This window comes from Diceros bicornis, chromosome 4 (genome assembly GCF_020826845.1).
Source record: "Diceros bicornis minor isolate mBicDic1 chromosome 4, mDicBic1.mat.cur, whole genome shotgun sequence".
In the NCBI taxonomy this organism is placed as follows: Eukaryota; Metazoa; Chordata; class Mammalia; order Perissodactyla; family Rhinocerotidae; genus Diceros; species Diceros bicornis.
The window spans coordinates 102,456,581-102,468,886 of record NC_080743.1 but is presented as its reverse complement, the minus strand read 5'-3'; the positions used below and the strand labels follow the sequence as shown (position 1 = coordinate 102,468,886).

Genomic DNA, 12,306 nt, shown 5'->3' with positions numbered 1-12,306 from the left:
GAATGTGAAGAAAACAGATATTTTTGAAGCAAGTACTCAAGGGGCACACTGAGGGAACGTGCAATCACACTGGATAGAGAGTGAACGTCCTGGTTCCATCAGGAAGATTCGGAGCTCAGTGAGGAAGGCAGGTGACAGCACAGTCAGGGAAATGACAGATAATGATCACGGAAAAATGTTCGCCCTCACTGGTCACAGAAATGTTAATGATGGGCCCTGATAGGACTGCCCTAGGATTTACAACGTCATGACAACCACACTTAGAGCAGGCTCAGGGAGACAGCACCACGTCCTGTGAGAATGCCAATCAGCACTGGCTTTCTGGAGGGCAAACCTCCTGATCCCTGAAACCTGCAGGCCACTGGCCCGGCTCCTTTGTTGTACAAAATCTGTCCAAAAACAAAGGGATTGGATAAAGATGATGGATTGAATAAACATATGTAGAGCCCCTTTGACATAAAATCCTTAAAAAATGACCCAAAGATTCTTTCATTGATGAACAAATTCATAATAGCCCTGGGAACCATCAAGAGAGCCGACATTTTGAGGAAGACATCAAAGAGAGACAGCAGCTGGTGACCGGGGACCCCAGTGAGAAGCTCCGTGTGGGACATGGAGACCAAGCCAGGGCGCCCTCTCCTCCTCCCCGTCCTCCCCCTGCCGCTCATCTAACACCTCCTGCATCGCCCCTCCACTCCCAGACACTGCCCACCTCACACTCCAGGAATACAGGAGCAGAGGCGCAGGGCGCCCTTTCCACCAGCACATCAGTCCTCTTGCTCTCTGCACCTGCCCAGTCAGCGGAGCCCAGCCCTGCACCTCCTCAGGGCCCAGTACGCTCCCCCCGGGCCCTCAGGCTCCTCCTCTCCATCCGGTCCTAACTGCAGCAACTGTTAGCTCATCTCCACCTTACAAACAAACTCTCCCTTGGACGCATGCTCCCTTTTGGCTATTGTCCACTTCCCGACTCCCCTTCATGGCTAAACCTCTTAAGTAAAGTGTCTCATCCCTACTGCCCTCCCATGGCCCCCTTCCCCCACTCCAGACCCAGCTTCATTCCCACCCTCTCAAGGAGACTGAGGTCACCCGTGATCCCATGTGGCCGAATCCAGCCATCTTCTCTCCATTCTGATCAGAGCTGTATCCCACCCAGCTGTGCACCCCTCCTTTCTGCCATACCCTTTTCCCCTTGTGGCTCCTGCAACTCCGTGCTCCACTCTTTCAGTCTCCTTTCCTGGACCCTCTTCAGCTGCACCTCTGCAAACACTGCCTGCTCCTAGGCTGGGCCCGGGGCCCTTCCATAGCTGCAGTGTCTCCAGGAAACCACATTCAATTCCACGTTTTTAAACATCTCTGACCTCAGCCTGACTCTGCAGACACACCGATGCAACTTTAAGAGCTTATGTGCTAGCTCCCCAGCATCAGCACCTAAGGAGTATCTCAGACTCGATTCCTCTCAAAATGTTGCTGTCATATGAGTTCCAAAACAGCATCAAATATTTCCAAAAAAGAGGAAAACTTTGGATACAATAAATAGTGGTGAACAAAGTAACCAATAAAACGTATACTTACATCCAATCATGGTTGCATGATGGGGAAAACAGAACTAGGATCAGACCCTCTCAAGCTGGGGAGTGGAAGGTGATGAGTCGGGAGTGTAGAACACAGGAACTGATCAACTCTAAGCATTTACAGAAAAAGAAGCAGAAATCGTTGCTCCTAAAAGCTGAAAGACACCCACTAGAAGAAGAGAAAAATCATGAGAAAGCCTAATAAATTAGAAATTAAATTGAAGGGTAGACTCAAATTCCAATTTATCAATAATCACAATTGTAAATGGATCAAGTTGCTCTAGAAAAACATGAAGGATCTCAAGTTGAGTTAAAATATAGTTATAAAATAAAGGTATAATATGGTTGAAAATAAGGCGATAAAGAAATAAGACTTTAAATGGGACAAACAGGGGTTTTCTGTGTTGATAACAGTCAGGGACACTTATGCACCTAACAATATGGTCTTGAAACATAAAGCAAAACTGGACAAACAAGAAGACACAGGCACCTCCAGAATCACAGGGAAACCTACCTTACCTCTCTTAGAAATCCACAGGTCAAGTGATACAGTAAGTTAGGAAACAGATCTGTTGACAAACACAAAAAAGCTAGATCTAGCCTCAGCCTGAGGGACAACAACATAAGAAACTAGTGGTGAGGAAACATTCTCCTCAAACCACAATGAAACAGTCACCACAATGGACTGTGTGCTAAGCCACAATGAAATCTCTAAGGAGTCCAAAAAGCAGAAATCTATAAGTGACCATATTACCGGATCTTAAAGCAATAAAAGTAAAAAATAATCACAAAATATTGGCTCCCCTCCCCCAACCTATCCATCTGAAAATCTGTCCACACCCTTCTAAATCTCTCAGGTTACAGAGGGGATCCAGACAGACAGGACAGACTCTTTAGAAATGAACAGCACTGAGAGAAGCATGAGGTAAATCCATGGAGTGGAGACTAAGGGACAGAAGAAGGGACATAACCTCCACTGCAGGTATCAGAGAATATCAACTCTATATGAAGAAGCTGAGCACTTCCCTCCAGGAGCCAGAACAACACCATAATAAAACCAACAACAGCAGAATGAAGTGAGTATTCACGAGGCAGGAACAACAACGTAGACCTAAGCAATGGAGTTAAGGGCTGGCTCTCCGGAAAGACCTGTAACAGTGAGAAACCTTGTGCAGTCTGACCAAGAGGAACAGACAAAGGCACCAAACTGTACCATCAGGTACAACAAACTACAGAAACAGCTTTAACGTGATAGGAGAACATAGGGGATAACTCTGACCAGGACATCAGCGGTCCTCAACTGGAGCTGTCCTTCCCCCGGGATGCACCTGGAAACAAGCGGGATGGGTTTTGTTTCTTGTTTTGTGTTGTCCTAATGGTTGTTGCCTTGGCGGTCCTGGAGGTCTTGAACAGCCTGTCACATAGAGCCGTTTCCCTCCTGAAGTGTTACTGACATCTGAGAAGACAAGCACTGATCCAGATTAAATGAACAATGTGGTAGGGAAATGTTCTCCATGGATGTATAACAGGCAAAAGATAGTACCCTCAATATGTAAGGAATATCGAGAAACCAATGTTTACAAGTACTAAAATGTAAAAGAGTGGGAAAATCAGAAACATAGCCAATAAACACACCAAAAATATATCCAACCTATTCATACAGGTAGAGAAATATGCAAGTAAAGCACAGGGAACAGTCAAGGAGATTACACACCAAATTTTACTACCGACAAGGAATAAAAGTTGGGAGGTAGGTGAGAAATAGGAGTTTTTACCACTTCTTAGCTTATGTATTTCTCTAGTGTTTTAATTTTTACAAAAGAGAATGTACTCTACTCAAAAACATGTTTCAAATTTTAAAGAAATTATTAAAGTGCTCAAAATGACTTCAGTTCAAGGATATTCATTAAAACATGAATGGAAAGAACCTCCCCATGACTTTAAGAGTCTCCTATAACTTTTCTAATAGTTTACTATGTCAATTTTATTTCACATTTAGATCCTAACTCTTTGGAATTTACATTTGTGTGAGGGATGCAACAGAAGCTGATTTTTCTCCTGTTCAAGTGGAAAAACAACGATCCAGACACCATTCATTGGGTAGGTCTGGCTTTCCCAGCTGACCTGCAATGCCTCCTTTCCCACCTGCTAAACCCTGACAACTACCTCTGCCTCTCGAGCGCCCTAGAGCGAGCGGGGTGAGCTCTGCAGCCTGGGCTCCCTGTCTGCAAGGGGCGGCTACCAGCAGCAGAGCCTTCTCCCAAGACAGCAGCAGGCATGCTGCACACAGAAGTGCTCAGGGGCCGTCTGCTGTGGAGCAGGAAACCCCTCATGATGAGCAGGCAGTGGGGGAGCCCCGAGCACTGGGACTGACCTCGGCGGGGGGCACCAGGCTGCTAAGGCAGGGAGCCCCTCCCTTCAGCTCGTCCAGCTCTTCCTGCAGTGTGCACCTGGCTGTCAGCGCCTCCCCCTCTTCAGCTCTCAGTCCTTCTCCACCTGCTCCCGCAGGCAGCACCCGTGTCCTGTTCCCCCTGGAGCAGAAGCAGTAGGAGTGCAGCGAGTCGAGGAGTGCTTGGGCCCCCAGTGCTGACAGGATGACCCCGCTGAGGGACGTGGGGCTGGTGTCGCTGTGCTCGTCCTGCACAGCTTCTGTGTCTGGCTTCAGGGTGACATCAGTTGGAGGGTGGAGGGGCTCTGGGAGGGTTTCTGAGGCATCATTGTGAATGTTGAACTTGGGGGTCTGGGCCAAGCCCTCGTCAGGCTCAAGGCTGGTCCCTCTGCAGCTGGGCTCCACATCTCTCTTCAGCCTCTTTCAGTCAACAGCCTCTCGGGGGACAGATGGTCTCTCTCGACTGTGTTCTGAGAAGAAACTGTAAGAAGGTTGCCAGCCAATAAATCTGCACACCCCAGATTCTGAGGGATAAAGTCACCCACGGAAATACCACTCTTACCTAAGAGGCCCTGGCAGGGAAGAGGGGGGTCTCATCGCCAGCATCTATAGCAGACGTGTTTGCATCTCCCTGGCTGCCTGACCCTGTGGAGGCCACACTGTCTCCTGCAGTTCCTTCCAGATACTCTGCACCTGCTCCCGACTGGCGGCTTCCTGGGCAGCCTCGGGTGCTCGCTTCAACTTGCGGGACCCCGGCTGGGCCCTCAGTTTTCCCTCGAAGACAACGATGAACCTGCAGCTCCTTTCCCATCTGCTTCACTCGCATGTTCCTCAGGCCCCCGGCGGCCTTCCTGGTGTCCTTTTTCCTGGGGTGGCCATGGCCTTCAGCTCCCCCTTCTCAGTCAGGTGGTAGATGGAGGGCACGGCCATGGCTTGAGCATGTAGTACTGACCCTCCAGCCTTTCAAAGAGCGTTTTTTGGTGAAACATTCACTACAGATGAAAGAATGCTTAGTGGGTTCCAGTCATCCCTGTGAACAGCTTTTAACCACTGAACAAGATGTTTTGAGCCCTTTATGTGGAGTCTGCAAGAATAAATGGAAAAGAAATTAAAAAGAAAAAATTAAATGTCTACCCCTAAAATAATCAACTATAGAAACAAAACAAGTGTTTTTGGGAACACCGACACCTGTAGCTGCTTTACCCATTTAAACCTTTAGTAAAGATTTAAGGAACACCTTCTGCTTGCAAGTTATTACTGGAATAGAAAGATGAAAGACCCACTGTCTACCCTAAGAAACTGACTGTCTGTAAGGCAGAGGAGGAAGAAAGGTGAAGACCTCCTCCCAGGCTGTGTTAAGTGCCCTGTAGGGACACAGACACTCAGGCAGATAGCACAGGATGGCATCAAGACAAAAGGAAAGACTTCAGGAAGCCTCAGATATAGTTCCTAGAAGCTCATGGCTGCTCAACTCTACTGCTGTCCCTGGGATGCAGGACTTTGGGTGCTAAAACGGGGAGGGTTGGTCCCCCTATTTCAAAGCCAGGCCAGGTGTCAGACAGCAGAGCCTCCCAGGCACTCAGCAGGGCGCCTGGCCCCAGCTCTGCTCAAGCAGCTGTGGTATGTGGGACTGCCGCCAAGAGAAGGTCAGCCCCAAGGGTTGTGGTTCTGTGTTCCTCCTGTCCTCACCCTACCAGGAGGCAAGCTGTTCCCTGTACAAAGCAACCAGACCCTGAAAGGTACTGAGCAAGACACTTCATAATCTCTTCTCCTCATTAAGGTAAAATCTCTATTTAGACCAAACTGTGCATGTGGGGGGTTGGGGGTGTCTCTCTCAAGGGCTTTCTGCTCCACCTGAGGTCATCTAACCCCCCTGAGGCCGCTGTGGACCAGACCGGGTGGATACTAGGTCCTCAGGGAGTTCCAAGCAACATGACTTTCTAACCTTTCTCAATGCTTTGTGACTAGTTACCAAAGGACCACCACCTCCTTTGCCCCCAGACCATGTTAGATCATGACTCATGCCAACAGCAACCTTCTCTGCAGTGCTTTGCTTCATTCTCAAAAACAGTAACAAAACTTTTGGTTCACAGTCTCTGAAGGAAACCGTCAAGAAAGCATGGTGGCTGACCTCTGAAACAAGCTCATGTTACTAGTTCTTTGGATAGATTGTAACAACTTCCTACTTAGAACAAACCACTGTAAACCTTCAATAATTCTACAGACAACAAGTGGCATTCAGGTCTTTCAAAATTCAACAAGAACATGCAAAGCAAAACAAAAGTATCTGCCAGGAGATTTTCAAAGTAAAATGTCTTCAGTGCACTGTTCTGGGACCTCCAGTTTGGAGTCCGTAGGAAAGGACTCACTGAACTGGCTGAATTACAGAAGCCCTCATGCTTCTGGCTCCCTCATGAAGGGAGCCAGGCCAGGGGGCAGGCAAACTCCTCACCACGCTGTGGGAGCCCAAAGAAGTGAAGAGAGGAGCCCCTTCCCTGAGTCCCCAGGGTAAGCCCCCGGGTGAGGAGTGGGCCGTGCCCTCCACCACCCAGGATGCTGTCAGATGCAGAGTCCACTGTCAGATGCCTCTCCAGGACTCACCTACAGTGCAGAGCCACCTTTCCCTGCACTGCTAGGACTCTTCTAGCAACAGAGCAACTGGGAAGTGTATTCATCCAGCAGGTACAAGCTACATTTGCTCAGCTACATTCCTGATCACAGAGATCAAGGCAGGCTCCCGGCCATGAAAAGAGCAGGAAAGTCATAGTAAATGCCAGAAGACAGTGAGCTAAGGAAGAGCCTTTCCAGAATACCCTGTTTCTCGACATTGTTAGCCCCAGACTGAACCAATGGAGAGTAGGGTGGTCATGGGGTGGGACTGAGAGGGTGGTACAGGCCATAAGGTGGGTGCTGGTGGCCATGGGGAGGCCACAGTGGCCCGAGGCACCCAGAGCAGAGATGGTGGCACAGACCAAGGTGACACAGTGCCCGGCGCTGACTCACCCGCTGGACCAGCCCAGAGGCCCCAAGCAAAGAGTACTGCCTGCCTCAGGCTGAACCGCGAGGGGGGCTGACCAGGCGGTGGCAGCCAGTTACCTGTGGAAGACGGCAGCAGTTTCTCCTCATTGCCGGTGGTGGGAGCAGTTCACGGCAGTGCAGCGATCACCACCCCGGGCCTCAGGCTGTCGCGCCACCAGGCTCTGGCCCCATTCTCACTACCCCACAGCAGGACTGCCACAAGGTCAAGGGCTCGCAGTGATACTCTGCAGCATGTGGGAGCTGGTCCCCACACCCCACAGGATGACAAGATGGTGGCATGCACCCGTCCGTCCTCAGTAAAGCAAGATGGCCGTGCCTGCGGGCCTAGGCAAAATGCCGGCTGATGCACCCATCCCAGGGTTGCACTGCCCAAACTCGTTTGTTTGGCTGTCCCGATGGATTGCTGCTGCGGTGTTCTGAGTGAAGGATGCAGACCGCAGGGGAGCGAGAGTGCGGCTGGCCCTCCATGAGGGGAATCGCCGTACGTCAAGATGGCGAATGACGCACTTCAGCCCACTTCCGGCCCTGCCCGCGTTGCTCTGCCGAATTGGCCCCAGCGGCTGCCCATCGCATTGCGCTCATTTTCTGGGGCAGTGGGAAGAGGGATGCAGGTGAGGGCGCACCTGTGCCTGGCGGCCTGGGAGGCTGCACTTGCCTGGGCCCTCAGCTGCTGGGACTGGCCGGCGCAGTTTGGAGTGAGGCTGTGGGGTGGAGCCGGTCCTCATGGGGAGTGGGCAGGGGTGGCTTCCGTAGTGAGACCGGTGCATCTGACAGCCTGGTCCCTGCGGGTCTGGACACTCTTTTCCTCCACTCTCGGTGTTCGGGCGCCAGCCTGACAGGCCCATGGCCGCTGGGGAGGGAGTGGCAGTGGGGTGTCGGTGAGGGGAGGGGTGGCACTGGGCGGGGCTGGGGCGCCGGCCTGACAGGCCCACGGCCGCTAGGGCAGGAGGGGCAGCAAGGCATCAGGGAGGGGAGCCAGGGGTGCAGGGCAGGGCTGGAGCGCCAGCCTGACAGGCCCACAGCCGCTGGGGCAAGAGGGGCAGTGGGGGGTCGAGGAGGGAAGGGGCGGTGCCGGGTGGGCTGGGGCACCAGCCTGACAGACCCACGGCCACTGGGGCAGGATGGGCAGTGGGGCGTCAGAGAGGGGAGGTAGGGTGCTGAGCGGGGCTGAGGTGCTGGTTCTTGGGAGGCTTTTTCCTTCCCCTCCAGGAGTTAAGAAGTGGAAGCTCTCTAACTCCTCTGAAGTTATGTTGTAGGCTGAAGGGGATGATACTACTCCAATGCTCGCAATACATGCATGATTTTGTTTACAGATAGATCATTCCAACTTCTTTTTCTGTGATGAGAAAGAGAAACAATCCATGTCATTGGGCCTTAACTTCTTGGGGTGCTAATACAATGCGTTGGGGGGCAGGGTCAGGTATTGGTGCTTTGGTCAATGCTAGTGTTGGGCAGGAGGGAGAATCCTCCTCTGCCCTTTCCCTTAAGGTTCTTATGGCTGCCCAAATAATGAAAAGACAGGTCAGCAGAACAAAATAATACCAAGTTTAATAACATGTATACACGGGAGAAACTCGGGAATGAGCAGCTCGTCATTCAGTCTAAGCTGCTTGCTTAAGTATTGTATTGTAGCTAAAGGCATGAAAGGTGTTGGAGGGGTAGTGGTTTGGGATTTCAGAGGGGAAGAAGACAATTCATGTGGAGATAGAAATGTAAACGTTTGTCTGACAACTCTTTTCAGGGCAAGCTATAGAGACTGTGGCCAGGGAGAGACAGACATTTTGATAAAATGGGATTTTTGGTGCCTTTCCTATTGTAACATCTATTTTACATTATATTACAGCCATCATATGATATTGGCTCCTTCCTGAAACAGGTCTTCTATGTTAAATTCTTTAGGAGGTTTGGGAGGGGAAACGCAAATGTTCTTCCTGAGTGTTCTGAGTCTTTATTGTCTTCAGCTCAAAATAATCCACACGCCAGAGTGGTGCATCTTGGGGTGGCCTGCCCTGAGCACTATCACTAGCGTGCTTCTGCTCCAGAGGAGACAAAGTTTATTAATTTTTGCCGGCAAGATATTATGGATTTCTGCAAGTTGCCTTGAAAGCATTTGTACACGGACTCTCTTTTTCTTCCCACAGCAATTTTAGTTCCCTCATTCCTTGTAAGGAGTGATTTGCTTTCAAGTATCCCTGCATCTGTCAAGGAAGACTTCCATTTGGTTTAATTCCACCTGTCTTCATGGATGACATTGTTTTTGCTTCCTTTTTCTTTTCCTGGCAGCTGCAACATAAGTTTACTGAAATCTCAGTTTGGGAACTGTACAGTAGACTTGTAGGCAATATTTCAATGGTTTGTGGCATCTGGCCACTTAAACGTGTTAGGTGGCTGGAGGAAACAGTAGCCCTGACTTCCAAAGGAGCGTGTTCAGCAGATGTATTTCTTGTGAAGTTTGTTTAAAAAAGACGAAGAATCAGACAGTGTTGTACTGTTTGCTGGGGGCACATGGTGGGGGAAGGAATAGAATTATTTACTTCTCCATGTGTTCTCAGGTTATTACTGCTTCCATACCTACGACCATTCCCAGGAGAGACTTGATTAAGGTAGGAAACACAGTTTAATGTCAGTCATATTACCTTAGATATGAAAGTCATCATGTTAAAGTTAGGAGAAGGCGCATGATGATTGGTAATGGGATACTGGAGGCTGCTTCAAAGTAGAAAAGGTGTTGGCATTTGAAAGCCTCTGTTGATGCTGATAAAAACGTATGGTATTTGTAGGATGTGGTGGGGAGTTTTCTTTCTAACATGATGCTGTCTGTCCTTTTAGGGCTGATTAATGGACCAGCCTCCCCTGGCCCCTGGTGTTCTTACAGATTTGGCCTTTCTTGCCCAAGGGTTATGCAGTTCCTGATTGTTTTTATAGTTATCCATTCATTAAGCTACATTTCTTATTCAGTGCATGGTTTGTGTCATGCATTGTTCTAGACCCTAGGGGCAGAGAAGTGAAGAAAACGCAAAAAGGATGCCCTCGGTGACATTCTGGATGTGACACCAATGGTGTGGCTCATGTGGGAGAGTGATGTGTGCCAGGCTGGAGGGGGGTGGAGTTGTAGCCAGGAGGGCCAGGAAAGGTCTCAGAGGTAGGTTTTGAACAAGGCCCAAAAGCAGTGCAGGAGGAAGGGGGAGTGGCCTGCTCTGGGAGCAGCAAGGAGGCCAGTGTGGCCAGGGAACAGCCGGTAAGGGCAGCAGGAGCTGAAGGCAGAGTGGTGACTTGGGTGCAATTGTCAGCCCTTGTTGGTCATAACGAGGACTTGGGCGTTGATTTATTCTGAATGAGATGGTGACCATTTGGAAGGTTTTGAAAGGAGGAGTAACGTGGCTGGACATATGTTTAGCAGACTCGATCTGGCTGCTCTGTTGAGAATATACCACACAGGGGCCAGGGCAGAGGCAAGGAGACCAGTTAAGGGGCTGTTGCAATAAGCCAGGCAAGAGGCCTTGGAGGTTTAGGTCAGGGTGGAGAGAGGAGGTTGAATTCTGGGTGTGTTTGGATGTTGAGACAGTAGGACCGCGTACAGATGGGAAGTGGTGAGGGGTGGGGCTGGGGAGGGAGGACTTGAAGTCGGTACTGAGTTTATGGCCTGAGTCAAGAAATAAGAGACTCAGCTGGGGAGACTTGGGGCAGTCCTGCTTGGTGGGTAGCTGTTGGGAGTTTGCTTTTGGCTGAGTTGACTGTGAGATTTATATTTTGTCTGTGGTTCTTTTCCATAAGAGGAGAGCAGAGAATGGCCACCTGGAATCTGTCGTATGAAGCCCCTCCCAGGCTCCCTCCTGGCACAGACATCCTATGGGAAGGCCTTGGAGTGGAGGCTCCTCTGTGCCAACTTTCTTGGGTGTTCTGGCCTGTCAGCACTGCCCCTCCCTGGGTTTGTCACCTTGAAAAGATTTACTCACTTATTGGAGACTCAGGTTTTCAAAAGTTAAAGTTTATGTAATCAGTGGGCTTGAAAAGCAGTATAAAATATTTCCAAAGAGGCAAGAAATAGGTAAACTTCAGAAAAAAATAAAAGATTCTAGTATTACACTGAATGTGTTAAAAATTCTTGTTTCCCTTTCTGCCTCCCCTGAGCGTGTGTAGTCATATTGTTAGTTCTGTTCTTTTCTTTGGGATGCAGTGTTTTCAAATGGAATTCCAGGGCTTACACTTGAACAGCAAGTGTTAAATATGATTAATTGTTTATAAAACAATGTCTTGCCACGGAAATAACAGTTAACATTATTTTCTGAATGTAATAAATACATGTGGCTTTTCTTGTTGAACTAGAAAAATGCTTTACAACTTTCTTCTCTCCTTTCCATTAAAGTGTAGGTTGTGTGAATTTGCTGGATTCTGCAACACGGGATTTGCCATTTACAAGATCACTGTGGTCCAAAGCAACGTGACTGGGAGCAGAGGCCTGGGGTCAGGGTCTCTAAGCTAAGCCCCCCTTGAGCCTGCACAAGGAAGTACTTGAGGGCCCACACGTTCTTCCTGCATGTCCTCTCTGCTCATATCCACCACAGAAGGAGCCTTTCTGCTGAGAGAAGCTACAGAGCCCTGGAAAGCTGGGAAGGCACCTGCACAGGGGGTGGAGGTTGCTGCCCTTCCTGAGGTCGTCCCTGTGCTCCCCTTGGGCCTGTGTCTACACACAGGGTGGAGTTTTGCACCCACAGTGTAGGGGCCCACAGAGTGTAATTTGTGCACATTGAGAAAGTCTGTGAATGTCAGGAGTTCTGTGTCTGGATTAGAGTTTATGAACTTAGGGTTCATTTGAGTCACAACCTTAAACTGCATCCTGTCGAGAGTCTCCTCACTTGTGAGAGTGGAAGCTGAGAGAGGGAGCCCTTCTCTTCCTCAACAGGCAGAGGAGGATGTGTGAGCTCCCAGAGTGCATTCCTGTGGCTCCTCAGGTGTCCCCACCCTTCTGCACCAGGGATTGACCCACTCCAGGGCTTCTGTCTCTACCAGAAGAGTTTAAAATGTGTTTAACTTTCTGAATGTGGCTTTCCTTCTGTCCTGTGGGAAGAAGGCTGCTTATCTGTGCTGATTCTAATATTTGTGTTTCTTTCCTTTGGATTCCTGTATCAATTGAACACTGCAGCCCTGTGCTTCTGGTTTCCCTTAGCTCTTTGTAATTTTATTTCCTGTATGAGAAATAACATTTTGAGTTTCTTGGGCTTAAAAACGTGAATTGATGGAGATATATAATGTCAGTAAGACAAGAAAATTGTAGAACTACATAGAATTTTTGTTTTTAGGCAAGAG

The 12,306-nt window shown here is 49.4% G+C and overlaps 1 pseudogene; it reads right to left on the bottom strand.

Moving 5' to 3' along the window:
* Nucleotides 1-4,052: 4,052 nt before the first annotated feature.
* LOC131402012 (peroxynitrite isomerase THAP4-like) lies at nucleotides 4,053-7,844 on the bottom strand (annotated as a pseudogene).
* Between the last annotated feature and the right edge of the window lie 4,462 nt (nucleotides 7,845-12,306).